We start from the raw sequence: 18,336 nt of genomic DNA, 5'->3' as shown, positions 1-18,336 counted from the left end.
ACATCCCTCAAATTTTCCTCAATTCTTGCTGTCTTTCCCCACGTTCCCTCCCTCAAAAATCTCTCCCTTCTCCCTCTCTACCAGATCCTCCCATTTCCATTCTCCCCACCTCCAAGTGTACCTATAGAATCTATTCTATTTCCACCACCCAGAAAGAGCCATGTGTTCCCCCTATTCTCTACTTCTAGACCAGTGTTTCTCAAACAATGGTTCATTATCCCTTTGGCAAACCTCTATCTCCAAAAATATTTTCATTGCAATTCATAGCAGTAGCTAAATTATAATCATGAAGTAACAGAATAATTAATTTTATGGTTGAGAGTAACCACAACATGAGTAACTTTTTATTAAAGAGTCACAGCAGTAAGAAGACCCTAACCTCTCTGGGTCTATGGATTGTAGCTTTGTTATCATTCATTTAACAGCTAATACCCACATATAAGCAGCTATTACCCACATATAAGCAAATACATATCAAATTTACCTTTTGGGGATCTGTATTGACTCACTTAGGATGATTTTTCTTCTTGTTCCATTCATTTTCCTGCAAATTTCACAGTGTTCCTTTTTTTTAACAGGTAATACTTTATTATGTAAATGTATCACATTTTCTTTATCCATCCTTTAGTTGAAGGCCATCTATGTATTTTCTCTAGTTTAGGACTAGTATGAATAAAGAAGCTATGAACAGAGTTCATCCAGTGTCCTTATGGTAAAATGGAGGATCCTTTGTGTATATGCCTAAGAGTGGTACAGCTGAATCTTGATATTAATTAATGCCCAAATTTCTGAGGAAATATTATATTGATTTCCACAGTGACTGTACAAGTTTGCACTCCTGTCAGCAATGGAGAAATGTTACTTTGCTCTCTACCCTCCCCAGCATGAGTTGTTACTTGTTTTGGGAGGAGCCTGCTGATTTCCCAGACAACGGCTAGCTTACACCTGAAATAATCACACAGAAACTGTATTAATTAAAACTTGGCCAGTAGCTCTAACTTCTTATTGGCTAACTCTTACATATTAGTTTAACCCATCTCCATTAATCTGTGTATCACCATGTGGCAGTGGCTTACTGGAGATTCTAACTGGTGTCCATCTCAGGTGGAGGATCTATGGCTTCTCTCTGTCTCTGCTTTCTTTCTCCCAGAAGAATTCTCTGTCTTCTCCTGTAGTAATAGGAGCGGTGGGCTACGTTCCTGGCACCCAGCCTCCTACAAGGCTAGCTTTATACCCAAATTAATTACTCAGAAACTGTATTCTTTTAAACACTGCTTGGCCCATTAGTTCTAACCTCTTATTGGCTAGCTCTTACATATTGATCTAACCCATTTCTAATATTCTGTGTAGCAGCACCACGAGCTGGCTTAACCTGTGTCTGTCTGGAGTGGGAGAATCATGGCGACTGCCTGACTTGGCTTTTTTCTCTAAGCATTTTGTTCTGTCTACTCCACCTACATAATTTTCTGTCCTATCAGGCCAAGCAGTTTTCTTTATTAGTTATCCAATGAAAGCAACAGATAAGATACAAGACCCACCTCCATCATTCTCCATCTACCTAAGTTCTGCACTATAAACTAGGCCAAGGCAGTTTCTTTATTCAATAACCAATACAAGCAACACATAGAAAGACTCCTACACCAACTTGTGTTAATGATTTTAGCCATTCTGATAGGTGTAAGATTGAATCTCAATGTAGTTTTGATTTGCATTTCCCTGATGGCTAAGGATGTTGAACTTTCTTTAAATGCTTCTCAGCCATTTGAGGTTCCTCTACTGTGAATTCTATGTTTATATCTGTATTCCATTTTTTTTAAAAAAATGTTGATCAATGGAATTTGATTGATGTCCCAGATGTAAATGTAAACACTTATGGACACCTGATCTTTGATAAAGAAGCCAGAACTAAATACATGAAATAAAGATGCCTTTTTCAACAAATGGTACTGCTCAAAGTGGATATATATACATAGAGGAATTCAAATAGATCCATACTCATCCCCCTACACAAGCTCAACACCAACTGAGTAAAATTCTCAACATAAAACAAGATGTACCAATTCCAATGTATTGAAACCAATAGAAGGAAAAGCAGAGAATAGCCTTAAACTCTTTGGCACAGGAGAAGACTTTCTGAACAGAACACTATTAGTCCAAGCATAAGAACAATTAGTGAATCGGACCACCTGAAACTGAAAACCTTCTCTAAGGAACAAACACTGTCATTAGGACAAAGTAGCAGTCTACAGAACAGGAAGATATTTTGCCAACTGCACATCCAACAGAGGATCAATATCCAAAACATATAAAGAACTAAAAAAATGATATCAAAAATAAATAATCCTATTTGAATTCTTGATTCCTAATTGGTAGAAATATTTGAAAATGATTGAGGCATAGAATTATTGGAGGAAGTGTAACACAGGGGCTATGTTTTGATGATAAAAAGCTATTCTCTGTCTCTCTGTCTCTCCGTCTTTCTGTCTCATGGTTGTCTCACCTCTCATGCTCCCAATCAGGGTTATTTTTGTCTGCCTGCTGCCATTTTTTCACCATGAGGAAGATCAACACTAAGCAAGCTGCCAAATTAATTTTTTGTCTTTTTTGATCAAGTTAAATGTTCACAGTTATAGAAAAGTAAGACGGGCACTGTCATAGCATTGTACAATATGGTGAAATTATAATTGGTCATTTTTATAGCATAATAGCTGTAAGTATTTCCATAGTAGATCACTCTGATGATATAGGTGATTACTGTGAAGGCACAATAGGGCACTGATTTGCTAATATAAAGAACTGTGATGTTAAATTTTGGCATGTTTATGTTACAGTAGAACAATTTATGATACAATGTAGCATTAAGTTGGCAGAACATGATATAATGATGGCACTATCAAAAGCTATTAATTCACAGTAGTTTGTTGACACAGTACAGCATTCTGATAGAGCAATAATAGCACTCTAATGTTAATGTATGAGAGGGTGGGAAAGTGTTCTATGGTGGTAAAAGAGGATGTTGTTATGAAACATCACAGGTCTATGATGGTATTATTGAACACTGTTTTGTCATATTAGGAAACTGTGATGGCAAAGGCAATGGTAACTATGGTATGTAATATACTCTGTAACGAATGTTATTATGATATCACAGCAGAATCTCTGAAAGCACAGCAACGACTGTGATGATGCAATAGTGTACTATAATGTTAAAATAGTGGAATGTGGTGACACAACAGATCTCTTGAGATAATATCAAGATAATTTGACTGCACAATAGGTCAATATGATGACAAAAGTAGGCAGTATGATGATATAAGAGGGCACTGTGATGATACAAAATGGCATTGTTATATCACAAAAATGACATAGTGATGTCAAAGTAGGGCACTGTTGTTATATAGTAGAACACTGTCATGACAGAAGAGGGCACCATTATGATACAATAAGGCACTATGTTGAAACAATAATAGTGTGATAAGTTATGTACAAGAGCACTGTGACATCACAGCAGGATGTTGCAATGACAAAACAGAGCAATTTAAGGTCACAATAGAACATTGTAATGTCACAATAGGGTATTGTCACAATGTAGTAGGATTCTTGGATGATACCTCAAGGAACTGTGATAACATAATAGGGTACTATGCTGTCAAAATAAGACAGTGCTATATCACATTAGAGCAGTTTGATGTCACCATACAGAATGGTGATGGTACAGTAAGATACTGTAATGCCATAATAGGTCATTGTGAGAATACAATAGGCTGCTGTGTTGACACAATAGGGTATAGGACACTGTTTTAATATACTAGGATTCAGTGATCACACAGTAGGGCAGCATTTTGACACCATGTTATATTAAAATATAACAATATGATGACAACATGTGACTGTAATATCACAATAGGGCATAGTTACATTACAATATATCACTGAAATGGTACAAAAGGGTACTCTGATAATACAGTAGGTCACTGGGATTACTGAATAAAGCATTTTGATAATACATTAAGGCATTGTTTTGACACAATAGAATCATGGTATATCAAATATGTCACATATAATGTCACAGTGGGGCACTGTGAAAACACAATAGGATACTGTGATTATGTGGTAGGGTACTGTGATGGCAGAGTATGCACTGTTATCTCATAGTAGGGCATTGTAATTGTATTTTATGGTACTGTAATAGCAAATTAGGGCATTATATGCTAAAACAAGAGATAGTGATAACAAATTAGGACATTTGGTTGGTCCAGCAGAAGTGTTGTTGGAATAAAAGGGTGCAGTCAGGTATATTAGTATAGGGCACTACGTTATCATTTCTTATCTCTGTAAAGGAATAGTTGAGCCTTTTCCGAAAATGACAAAGTAGTGTGTCAGCAGAATATAGCTTTTAGGTGGTCCTATTTAGAATAGCCTCCATGGGTACTTTTATTTTAATTATTTGTCCCTAGTTGATGGAAATGTTTTGCAAATATCGTGATTCTTGGCCTTGTGCAGGAAGTGTGTCTGTGAAGGTATGCTTTGAGGTTTCAGAAGTTCATGCCCTTGTAAAATAGGTGTATCTCTATCTCTTCCTCATGATTGTTGTTGAAACAAATAGACTCCCAGGTACAAATCCTGGGTCATTTTGGCCTGCTTGTGACCAAACATCCTACCATAATGAGCATTAGCTCACTCCATGAATCTGTAAGCAAGCTGTCAAATTAAATGCTACCTTTTGTAAGTAGCTTTGATCATGTTCTTTGTTACAGCAATGGCAAAGCGATTAAGGCAGTCATTGTCATGGCAGAGGAGAATACTCTGATGGTGATTGGTCATTTGGATAACATAATGTGGCAAATGGTTTGCACAGTTGGTCACTGTAATGGCTCAGTAGGACACTATGATGACACAAATTGGGTAGTTTCATGTCACAAAAAGATATTGTGGTGCCACAATTGTGCACCAGTATAATAAAGTAGAACCCAGTGATGTTACACTATGGTACTATGATGACACAATTGGGAATAATTGTTGTGATATCACAATAGGGCACTGAGATGGTACCATAAACTGTGTTGAATCAGTAGGATACTATGTTGATGGAAGGTCATTTTTGCCTGTATAATACCATGCTCATCATGGACTCACCTTCTGAAACTTTAAGCAATCTGCCATATTAAATGATCTCTTTTGTAAGTTGCTTTGGTCATATATCTTGACAGCAATAGAAAATTCAGTTAAAGCAGGTACTGTTGTGGCACAAAAGAGACTTTGGAAAGGTAACTGGTCATGTGATGACATAGGAGATGAACGTGGTTGTATAACCGAATACCATGATTGCATAAGTGACTATGTGATGGTACAATAGAGTAATGAGTTTGTAATATTAAGCACCATGAAGCAAAGTTTGGGTATGTTGATGTAATATTAGAATGATCTATGGAAAATTATAACATTATTTTGGCACAACATAGCATAAGTTTGGCACTATCAAAGTCAGTGATTTCACAATTGAACAACTTGGCACAATACACCATGGTGATGCCAAAATACAGCACTGTGACATAAAGTAATGCTATGTGATTGGTATGGACCATCATGACTGTTATGGCACAAAAGAACACTAATATTTAATCACTGTGAGAGCATAAAAATGCGTTGGGATGACCCAAGAGAATCATATTAAGGTACAATAGGTACTGTGATGACAAAATAGGTTACTGTGATAACACAACAGTTATCATTTTGTGATAGCTCAATATGGTGAAGAAAATGTTGCTGTGACATCATGTCAGGGCAATATAATGGCATAATAGGGATCATAAGTGTCATAGGAGAGTAATTTTGTCATAAGAGTACACTGTGATGCTACAATGATGATACAATAGGGTAATTTCACAACATGATAGGACACTATGATTGCAAATTGGGACACTGATGGTTTAGTAAGAGACTCTGATGACTTCTATAGGGCACTATGATGACAAATTATGGACTTTGGTAGTATAAAAGGGCACTATTATGTCACAGTCAACCCTATAATGACACAAGATGGTATTATGTAGACACAACATGGAGTGCCTTGATTGTTATGAACAATAAAGAATTATTTTGAGGAAATAGTTGTCATTTTATAAGGCATTGTTAAACAGTAGTACATATTAATATAACAATAGGGCACTGTTATAGCACAATAGAACTCTTTTAGGTCACAATAGGACTTTGTGATATCAAAATAGGGAACTGTGACAATACAGTAGGATACTGTGATGACACCCTAGGGCATTGTGGTGACATAATATGGCACCTATGTCACAATACAATGTTAAGGTATCAAAATAGGGCATTGGGTTGCCACAATATGAGACTGTCTAGTCACAATAGGGCACTTTTTTGTAATATATGGCATTGTGATGACACAATAGAACATGGTGAATGCACATTGTGGGACTTCTATAATATGTTAGGAAACTTTTATGATAAAGTTTAGATCAAAATTTAAACACAATTTAGATCACGATTAGAGCAAGATGATCACATAGTAGGATATATATACTTATTTATATAAGCACTTTCATGAAACAATAGGGCTCTGCCATGCTACAGTCATGTGATGATAGGGAACTTTGATTGTTCTTTAGGGCACTGTCATGTCAAATTGGACATTATGATGACACACAATGGGATGCTGATTAAAAAAAATTAGGGCATTTTGTTGGTACAACAAAGTTTATGTTAGAATAATAGGACATAGTCATGGCACTATATGGTAATATTTTAATATTTGTATCTCTATGAAGACATGATAGTACATTTTTCTGAAATGATATTGTAATGGATTTGCAGAATAAGATAAATTTTTGGCTTGAATAGGATGGACACCATGACTCTATTTTGGATTCTTAGTTCCTAATTGGTAATATTTGGGAAGGATTGGAAAGCAGCATCTTGGCAGTAGAAGTCTGTCCTTTGGAGTTTCAAAAGCCTATGCAATTCCCAAATAATTATCTCCTGCTCTCTCCCCAATCCTACTCTATCCCTCCCTCCCCACCTGTTTCTGCCTTATGGTTCTTATTGTTTCAACAAGTAAACTCAGGTATTGATACAGGGCCATTTTTTGCCAGGTTGCTGTCATGTTTCCCTAAAATGATGAGCATCGACAGCCTCTGAAACTTTAAACAAGCTAGCAAATTAAATGCTATCTTTTGTAATTTGCTTTGGTCATGTTGTTTCTTCATAGCAGTAGGAAAATAATTAAACGGCCACTGTCATGACATAATAAGACCCCATGAAACTGGTATTGGCCTGTTTAATGGTATAATAGGCCAATGTGTTGACACAGCTTGTCACCTTTATAGCACAGTTGACGTCAGTGATGCCACAATAGAATACTGAGTTGATAATATAAGACTCTATTATACAAAATAGGGCATATTTAAAATACAATAGAACAATTTATGGCACAAGATGACATTATTTTGGGGCTGGAGAGATGGCTGAGTGGTTAAGAGCATTGCCTGCTCTTCCAAAGGTCCTGATTTCAATTCCCAGCAACCACATGGTGGCTCACAACAATCTGTAAAGAGGTCTGGCACCCCCTTCTGGCCTTCAGGCATACAGACAGAATATTGTATACATAATAAATAAATTAAATAAATAAATGACATCATTTTGGCAAAACATGATATAATAATGACTCTGCCAAGCTTTGTGATTTCACAGTAGTGCAGTTTGTTGGTACAATACATGATTGTTATGTGACAGCACAGCACTGTGATCATAAGAGAGGAGAGTGTGATGGCACAATAGGACATTGGCATAGCACTGCCTTACTATATGATGGCATTATTGAGCAATGTTCAAGCATATTCAGGCACTTTGCTGGTATGATCAAGTACTGTGATATTCCAATACAATCCTGTGATGGCAGACAGCGTATTTGATGAAACAATAGTGCATTGTAATAGACAATACAACACTGTAAGGACAAATACAGCACCTTAGTGACTCAACTGAACACTGTGATGACACAACAAATCATTGTAATGCAATACTAAAGTAATGTGATAACATAATACAACACCACAAGGACACAGCAGGCCACTGTGGTATCCCACCAAAGCAATATGGTGATACAATCGTGCACTGAGGTGTCACATTTGCAAGCTATTTTGTTCAAACAAGACAGAGTGAAGACTCAACTGGGCACTCTGTTCACACAACAGGGTACTGTGTTGAAACAATAGGGTACTTGTATATCACAAAAGAACACTGTGGTAGCTCATCAGAGCATTGATACATGGGTGTGATCCTGGGATTTCACAATAGGGCTCTGTGATAGCACAGCAGGGCACTGTAACAATACAAAAGGATACAGTAATGTCACAATAGAGCCTGACTATAATATATTAGGAAACTGTGATGACACAATAGGGCAGTTTAAATCACAATAGGACTCTGTGATTGCATAAGAGGGCACTATGCAGATATAGTCAGATGTACTGATGACTTGTCACGGCACTATGATGTCACAATAAACCACTACAAAGGCATAATAAAGCATTGTGGTGGCACACAAGACACCGTGATGATACAATAAGACATTGTCATAGCCTAAGAGGACACTGTGATGACAGAATAGAGAACTGTTATGACACTAAATACCACTGTATGAACTGTTGTGTGTGATAGCACCACACTGTGATGTTACAATTCAGCACTGTTATACTACACTAGGACACTGAGATGTCACAATTGGGTACTGTGACAACACAATTCCATACTCTTATTAAACAATATTGATCTCTAATGACTCAATAGTTCAATGCTATGACACAGTAGGTCTCAACAGGTCGCTGTTATCCTATACTAGGATTCAACGTTGTCACAATAGGGTATTATTATGGTGTAATAGGGCACTATCTTGACATAATAGGGAACATAGAACATGTAACACCATGATGTTACAATATGTCACTGCGTTATTAAAACAGGATACTGTTGAAACAATAGGGAATTGTGTTTTTGAACACTATGGCATGATGATGTCACAATATGGCACTGTGATGATACAATAAGGCACTATGATGACATAACAGCACATTGTGGTGATGTAATAGGGCACCGTGTTGACACAATAAGACAGTTTCCTGTAGCAGTACGACACTGTTTATTACTACAGAAAAATGCAATGATCTAGTTAGGTTCTATGATGACACAATCAGGCACTGTTATGTCACAATAGGAGACTATGATATCGTGACAGAGTACTTTTTAAAATACCCTAGGATACTATGATGTCACAATAGAGCAATGTGATCACACAGTAGGGCACTGTGATCTAATAGAATCATATAATAACACAATAGGACACTGTGAATGATACAGTAGGACTCTGCAGTGTCACACACTAGGATTTCACAAGGCTGTTTGTTGACACCATTCTTATTCAACAATACAGCACTGTGATGGTGGAAGAGGGGTGACTGGTGGCACAAAAGTGTTGTATAAAGGCAAAATAGGACATTGGTATGACACATCATGACTTTCTGATGGAACTATTGATAATTATTATGCTATATTTGGGTACAGAGATGGCACAACAGGTACTTTGATGACACAACATGGTTCTTTGACAAATAGAGTATCCTGATAACACTGAGAGTACTATGATACACTATAGGTCACTGTAATGGTCAATAGAACACTATGATGGATGAATTGATCACTGATGACACAACAGATCCTTAGAGCAATGTGATGGCATGATAAGACACTGTGATGACACAACAGATCACCGTAATGTCACTCTAGATTAATGTGATGGTACAATTGGGCACGGTGATGTCACATTGTGAAGACACAACAGTTTGCTGTTATGACATGATAGAACACAATGATGTTACAATAGGGCACTATAATCAAAGTAACCTGTGGTGAAGCAATACGGCACTGTGGTTATGCAAGATGGCACTGTTGTATAACATCAAGACACTGAAGTATCACAGTAGGACACTGAGTTTTTTTAAAAAAGAGGACCCTGTGATGATACAGTAGGAAACTGTTAGATTACAATAGGACACTGTGATGACACATTAAGGCACTGATAAGTCATATACAAGATTTTTGATGTCACAATAGGGCCATTGACAATGAAACTGTGATGTCACTGTAGGGTCATGTGATGTTACAGTATGGCACTGTGATACCATGTGGCACTGTTATGACAAAATATTATAACCTCTGTTGACACAATAGGGCATTATAACAGTGAAATAGGGCATGGGGGTAGCCCCTGAAAGCTCTACTCTTCTGTTGGCAGGGAAACAAACCCTAAAAGGGAAGAAGGAAACAGTTCACTACAGCTTAGTTAGTCATTATGGTTCAAACCTGGAGTCTGATTCCGAGCAGTTTACTATTTACACTTTTTTTTATTTATTTATTAAGGATTTCTGCCTCCTCCCTGCAACCGCCTCCCATTTCCCTCCCCCTCCCCCGATCAAGTCACCCTCCCTCATGTGCTCAAAGAGCAATCAGGGTTCCCTGACCTGTGGGAAGCCCAAGGACCGCCCACCTCTATCCAGGTCTCCTAAGGTGAGCATCCAAACTGCCTAGGCTCTCCCAAAGCCAGTATGTGCAGTAGGATCAAAAACCCACTGTGATTGTTCCTGAGTTCTCAGTATTCCTCATTGTCCTCTATGTTCAGCGAGTCCGGATTTATCCCATGCTTTTTCAGACCCAGGCCAGCTGGCCTTGGTGAGTTCCCGATAGAACATCCCCATTGTCTCAGTGTGTGGGTGCACCCCTCGCGGTCCTGAGGTCCTTGCTCGTGCTCCGTCTCCTTCTGCTCCTGATTTGGACCTTGAGATTTCTGTCCCGTGCTCCTCTGTCTCTGTCTCCACTTTTAAACACAGTGCAACTTTGGGAAAAGGTTTCTTCATGACAGTTATCACAATAAAGCTTAGGGCATGGTTGTATCCAGACTCCTTTGCAAAGCACATATCTTTTGCAAAGTACCTGTGACCACTTCCAAAAGAATGGAATCTATTTAATGAGAAACAGTGCTCAGGATGAGAGAGATTAAGGTAAAGCCTGACCCCACAGAATGGCGAAAGATTACCAGGCTATTAACCAGGATACACTTCCAGCCTTCTAGATGAAAGACAGGTATACACATCCCTTCCATTGAAGAGGAAAATCTGAATATTTAACAATTCTGGTTTCTCTATTACTTTCTATAAGCATGGGGACCTTGTATCTTTCTACAACACAAGGATGTTGTGATGTCAAAATAGGGTACTATGCTGATATAACAGGGAAATGAAATGACAAAATAAGTCATTGTTATACACTAGGACACAGCGATGCCACAACAGGGCACAGTGATGATATAGTTGGACATTCTTAGGGTATAGTAGGGCACTAGGGTATCACACTAGACCACTGTGATGATACAGTTGAATGTACCATCCAATGACACAACAATAGGACACTGCCATGTCACAATATGTCACTGTGGTGACACAATAGGACACTGTTATGATACAGTAGAACTCTGTGATGATCTAATAGAGCATTGGTATGTCAGAATAGGACACTGGAATATCACAATAAGCCAGTTTATATGTTCTTTAGGACACTGTCATATCAAAATAGAATGCTATGATGACAAAATATGAGATGGTGATGAAAATTTAGGACACATTTGCTGGTCCAACAAATTCTACATTGAAATAACAGGACATGATTATGGCATTATGCAGAGTGATTTTAACATTTCTGAATTCTATATATACATTCTTGTGTATTTTCCTGAAATGATAGTGTAATAGATTTACAGAATAAGAGACTTTGATGATTTGAATGAGAGGATGGGCCCCATAGGCTCTATTTTGAATTCTTGGTTCCCTATTTGTTGGAAATCTTTGGGAAGGATTAGATGGCAGATCCTTGGTAGAGTAACTCTATCATGGGAAGTATGCTTTGAGATTTCAAAGGCACATGCCATTTCATGGTAGTGATCTTTCCCCCTTTCCCTCTCTTTTTCTTATGGTTGTCTCATAAGTAAGCTATCAAGTACTGACCTACCACCATTTTGCCTACTTGCTGTCATGGTCACCCCCCAAAAAAGATAATGGACTCTCTAAAATGCTTATCAAGTTGTCAAATCCAATGCTGTCCTTTGTAAGTTGCCTTGGTCATGTTGTGTTCAAATAAATAGAAAAGTGATTAAAATGACATTGTCATGGCATAGTATAGTACTGTGAAAGTGAAATTGATCAGTATGACGATATAATAGGCCAAGGTGTTTGCACAGAAGATTACTGTCATAGCACAGGTAATTATTGTGATAAAAAAATAAAGTGATGAGTTGGTAATATCAAACATTGTAATGCAAAAGTTAGGGCATTTAGATGGTACAATAGTATAATTTGTGGCTCAATATAACATTATTTTAACACGATATGACATAGTGATAACACTACAAGCATTGTGATTTCACTATAGAGCAGTTTTTTTTGGCACTATACACCGTTGTGATGACAAGATAGGAAAGGATGAAAGCATGAAAATGTACTGTGATGGTACAATAGGTCATTGGTATGACATCACAATGGTGTGAGCACATATTTCAGTCCAGTTATGGCATAATTGGGAAGTATGATCGCACAAATGGTACTGTTAGGATACAGTAGAACACTGTGGTACACAATAGGACACAGAGATGACAAAACAAGGTACTGTGTTGATTCCATAAGGCCCTGTTATTTTATAACATGACTGTGATGTCACAGTAGAGCAGTGTTAGGTCACAATTTATAATATTAGGAGACTGTGATGGCATAATAGGACACTATGATGATATACTAGGACACTGTGATCATACAAGAGTTTATTGTGATGACAATAGGTCACTGTGCTGTCACAATATGTCACTGATGATGCAATATAGTACTGCTATATTATAGTTAGGCACTGTGATGCACAATAAGACACTGTTAAAATATCTAGGACACTGTGATGACACAGTAAGGTACTGTGATATAATAATATGCAAAATTATGTCACAATCAGACACAGTGATGTCACCACAGGGAAATGTTTATGCTAGAGCATTGGTATTAAAGTAGGACCCTATTATGATACAATGAAATACTTTGGTGACACAATAAGATACAGAATTTATACAAGATGACAGCTTTATGCCACAAGTGGAACCTGTAAGGTCATAATTGGGCTCCGTAATGACACAATAGAACATTGTTATCTATAACAGGTCATTATGATGTGACAAACTGCTAATGTGTTGGCATAATAGGATATTGTGATTGCACAATAAAGCATAATAATGTCCCAGTATGACACTCTTAGGTCATAATAAGACACTGAGATAAAAAAAATAGGACACTGTGATGATGTAATATGTCACTATTTTGTCATAATTCAACACTGTGGTTGAATAGGGCACAGTCATGTCACAAGAGGACACTAGCAAGTCAAAAAAAGGTTATAGTTACTCTAAATGTTACAGTAAACTAGACTGCTGTGGTGGTACAATAGGGCACTCTTATATCATAAAATATCACTGATATCAAAATAGGACATTATTATTATAGAACAAGACACCACTGAAACAATAGGACACTGTGATGTAATAGTAGGGCACTGTAATGGAACAATAGGGCATTTATGTCACAATAGGACTGTGATGTCATTGTAGTGATATGGTTGGACAGTCTGATAACCCAATATAACACTGTCATGACTCAGCATTGTCAGGACACAATAGAACAATGTGATGTCACACTATTATTTTACAATAGGACATTGATGTCATGATAGGGCGCTGTAATACAGTATACACTGTGATGATATAATAGAGCATTGTTGCAATGCAATAGTATTGTTCCTTTTATAACTGGTCACTGTGACATCACTAAGGACACTGTGATGATATGGAGGTGCAGTTATAACAGAATATAGCCATGTTCTCATATAACTAATCCCTATGTTGTCACACCAGGTATTTTTGATAACATAAAATGTACTTTTTTGTCACAATAGGGCACTGTGATTGTTGAATGAGGCACTATCATGGCAATATAGGACATTATGAGCATAGAACACTGAATGGTTATAACAAATTAGAACATTTGGTTGATACAACACAAATTAGAATCATAAGGCATAGTCATGATATTACTAAGTAACATTTTGATGCTTCTTATCTCTTTGAAAAGCAATTTCCTGAAAATATAGTGTTTTGTGACCACAATAAGGTACTTTGATTGGTGAAATGAGGATAGACCCCATAAGCTCCTTTTTTTTAAAAAAAAAAAATGGACCTACTTGGTGGAAAATTTTTGTCATGATTAAATGGTATAGTGTAGACAGAAGTTTCTGTCCTGCCTGGTCCAATAACCATTCAGTTCAAAGAAAGACACAAAGGCTACATTTGCAAACAAAGACTGTTCTTTCATTTTCTGGCTGCCCAGACCTGAATAATCACACAGAAACTATATTAATTACAACACCGTTTGACCTACGGTTCAGGCATATTCCTAGCTACCTCTTACTTCTTACATTAACCCATTTCTATTAGTCTATGAACTAACATGTGATCGTTGTGTTACCTCATTTTCCATGTCGTGATTCCTTCGTGGCTGGTTGATGACTGCTTGACTCTGACTACTCTCTCTTTATATATCTCTGTTTGGATTTTCCACCTGGGTTTAGTATCATAAGACATTGTGCAAAACAGTTTTATTCATCAACCAATAAAAGCAGCACATATACAGAAGAATATCATACTCAGCATACCTTTCTAAAGGAAGTGTAAGGTATGTTTTGAGGTTTCAGAAGCCCATACCATTCTGAGTTCTCTCTCTCTCTCTCTCTCTCTCTCTCTCTCTCTCTCTCTCTGTCTTTTGTCTCTCTGTCTCTGGCTGTCTCTTTGTGTGTGTGTCTTTACCTCTCTTTGTCCCTCTCTATGTCTCTCCCCTCTGACTTTCTTTATCTTTTTGTCTGTATATCTCTTTGTCTGTCTTTCAGTCTCCTGGTTATTGTCCCTATATGTAAGCTCTTGAATACTGAACCAGGGCTATTTTTGACTGTCTGTTGCCCTGCTTCCTGTCATGATCAGATCACAGACTCACCCTCTAACTATAATCAAGCTGGCAAATTAAATTCTGTCCTTTGTAAGTTGCCTTGGACATATTATCTCCTCACAATAAGAGAAAAATAATTTAGACAGGTATTATCATGGCACAATACAGCACAATGAATGTGTAATAGATCATTGTGATTGCAGAAGAGGGCAAGATCTTTGTATAACAGGTCAGTATGATGGCACAGGTGACTACTGTGATGGCAAAACAGAGTAATATAAGGCATTGTGATGTCATAATTGAGCACATGTGGAGAACAACAAAGCAATTTATGGCATAATAAAACATTATTTTGGCAAAACAGCATGATGATGGTAATGTCAAGCACTGTGATTTTAAAATACAGCTTTATTTTGGCATAATACACCATTGTGATGCAACAATATGGCACTGTGAAGGCAATGTAGGAAAGGGTGAAGACACAAAAGTACACTGTGATAACACAATGGGACATGGTTACGCCATATCATGAATCTATTATGGCATTACTGAACACTAGTATGGCCTATTTGGGTACAGTGATGACACAAGAAAGCAATGGGATGTCAAATGAAGTCCCCTGATGGCAGAACAAGGTACTGTGATAACACAATGAGATACTGTTAGACACAATAGGACACAATGATGACACAGTAAAGCTCTTTGATAACACAGTTGGATGCTGTGATGATGCAACAGATCTATGAATATCAGAATAAGTCACCATTATCTTATAAGGGAGCATTTTGATATCACTATAGAGTACTGTACACAATAGGACACTGTAATGACAAAATAAGGCACTGTTATCTTTTTTATTATCATTATAACTAGAACTTTCTCTCACACAGCAATCCTAAGCACAGTTTTTCCCAATCTACTCTTCCCAGCTCTTCTCCAACTCCTCTCTCTCCCAGATCCTCTCTTCCTCTATTTTCCTTAAGAAAAGAGTAATCCTCCAAAAGAAAACAACTAAATACTACAAAATAAATAAGGCAAGGCAAATGTCCTTATCTTGAGGCTGCATAAGGCAATCCAATAGGAGAAAAGGAGTCCCACAGGAAAAAGACTCAAAGACATTTCTATTCCTACTATTGCAGCTCCGCAAAAACATCAAGTTAACATATATATATATATATATATATATATATATATATATATATATATATATAATCTGGCCTATGTGGGCCCTGCTTAGTTAATTCAGTGGACCATATTCTCCTGATAGCCTCCATCCCATCACTCCTACAATCTTTTCCCTCGTTTTCCCACAGGGTACCCTAAGCTCCAGGATAAGGGACCTAATGGAGATGTACAATTTAGACTCTCTCAGTTTCTGTCTCTGTCCCTCTCTCCCCATAATGTTTAGCTATGGGTCTCTGCACCCACTTTCATCTGCTGCCAGAGGAAGCCTCTTTGATGATGACTAGACAAGGGACCAACCTTAGAGTATAGCAGAACATTTAGGAATCATTTAATTCTTTTTTTTTTCAATCATGTTTGGTTCTACCCTAGAATTCTGGGCTATTCAGTTCCTGGCCATATAGGCAGTGTAGGGTATCACCTTACTCTCTAGTATGGGCCTCAAGTTAAACCACCATTGTCCCAGCATATCTTTTTTTATGCATATTATCGTGTTTTCTTTTAATCTTTTGACTGTGAAGGAGCTAAGTACAGAGAGACATTTAATTGTATATACTGCTAAGTTAAACCAACATAAAGGTATCTTGACTTCAAAATATGAGTCTAAGGATATGTTGCTCTGTAAAAGATGTTCTTTCATTTCCACAAAGGTTGAGAACCTGTGGATTCCCAGCATATCTTATAAGTAGGATTGACTGTGGGTCCAGGGTCTTTTTTTTTTTTTTTATTTTCGAGACAGGGTTTCTCCGTAGCTTTTGGTTCCTGTCCTGGAACTAGCTCTTCTAGACCAGGCTGTCCTCGAACTGACAGAGATCCACCTGCCTCTGCCTCCCGATTGCTGGGATTAAAGGCATGTGCCACTCCCGCCCGTCTGGTCCAGGGTCTTGTTACTGGGTTTGTATCCAGGTTTCTCTTTCCATTGTCTACAGAGTACCTTCCAAAGAGTACCAAGTCAAAGAGACTAGAACATAGGGGTGAAGGCTCCATGCAGGCACCAGCTCTGCCTTCCTATATTCAATGAGCAATGTGGACTTTGTGCTTAGCAGTTGGTCTTGGTATCAGTTCTGGGAGAGTGACTCTCTGTCCTAGCTTCAGCCTGAGTTGTTTAGGTATCTCCACTGGACCCACCTCAGCTAGCAACTCAAGTGAATGCCACCCAACTTTACCACTAGAAACCTTTCCTGGCTACAAAAGATGAGCAGTTCAGACTCCATACCCTTTAAAATTAGGGGTCTTCATTAGGGTCACCCTGAGGAAGTTTCCATACTGACCCTAAATATCCCCCAAATTTCCGTTGTTTCTGTTCAAATCTTCTCCTTCTATCCCTATGTCTGATTACTTCCACTGCCATTCCCACCTTCCCCCAGACTACCTACAAAATCTATTCTATTTCCTCCTATTCTATTCCTCTGTACCTATCTTCTATGGGCCTATGCATTGTAGTTTTATTATCATTTACTTAATAGATAATACCCACCAGAAATTTAATACATACCACATTCATCTTTCTGGATTTGGGTTAGCTCACTCAGGATGATTTTTTTTTTCTCATTGCACCATTTGTCTGGAAATTCCATGATGTCATTTTTATAAAAAGCTGTGTAATACTCCATTGTGTAAATGTACTAAAATTCCTTTATCCATTCTTCAGTTGAAGTGCATCTAGGTTGTTTCCAGTTCTGGTTACTATGAATAATGCTGCAATGAACATAGTTGAGCAAGTGTCCTTTTAGTAGGATGGAGCATCCATTGGGTAAATTGCCCAAAAGTGGTATAGCCGTGTCTCAAGGTAGATTGATTCCAAATTTTCTGAGGAATCATCATATTGATTTCCACAATAATTTGCACCCCCAGTTGTAATGAAAATGTGTTCCCCTTGCTCTGAATCCTCCTCAGCATGAGTTGTCTCTTGTGTTATTAATTTTATCCATTTTGACATGTGTATGATGAAATCTCAAAGTATTTTTGATTTGCATTTTCCTATTGGCTAAGGATGTTGAGAATATCTTTAAGTGCTTCTCAGCCATTTGAGATTCATATATTTCAAATTTTGATTAGC

General features: G+C 37.6%; 1 protein-coding gene across 3 annotated transcripts in view; it reads left to right on the top strand.

The window, feature by feature from the left end:
• Dpp10 (dipeptidyl peptidase like 10) overlaps positions 1-18,336 on the top strand; it is a 1,483,954-nt gene that overhangs the window by 1,317,300 nt on the left and 148,318 nt on the right. The gene's annotated exons all lie outside the window — the stretch shown is intronic.

This window comes from Microtus pennsylvanicus, chromosome 10, assembly GCF_037038515.1.
Source record: "Microtus pennsylvanicus isolate mMicPen1 chromosome 10, mMicPen1.hap1, whole genome shotgun sequence".
Taxonomy (NCBI): Eukaryota; Metazoa; Chordata; class Mammalia; order Rodentia; family Cricetidae; genus Microtus; species Microtus pennsylvanicus.
This window is presented reverse-complemented; position numbering and strand designations above follow the sequence as displayed.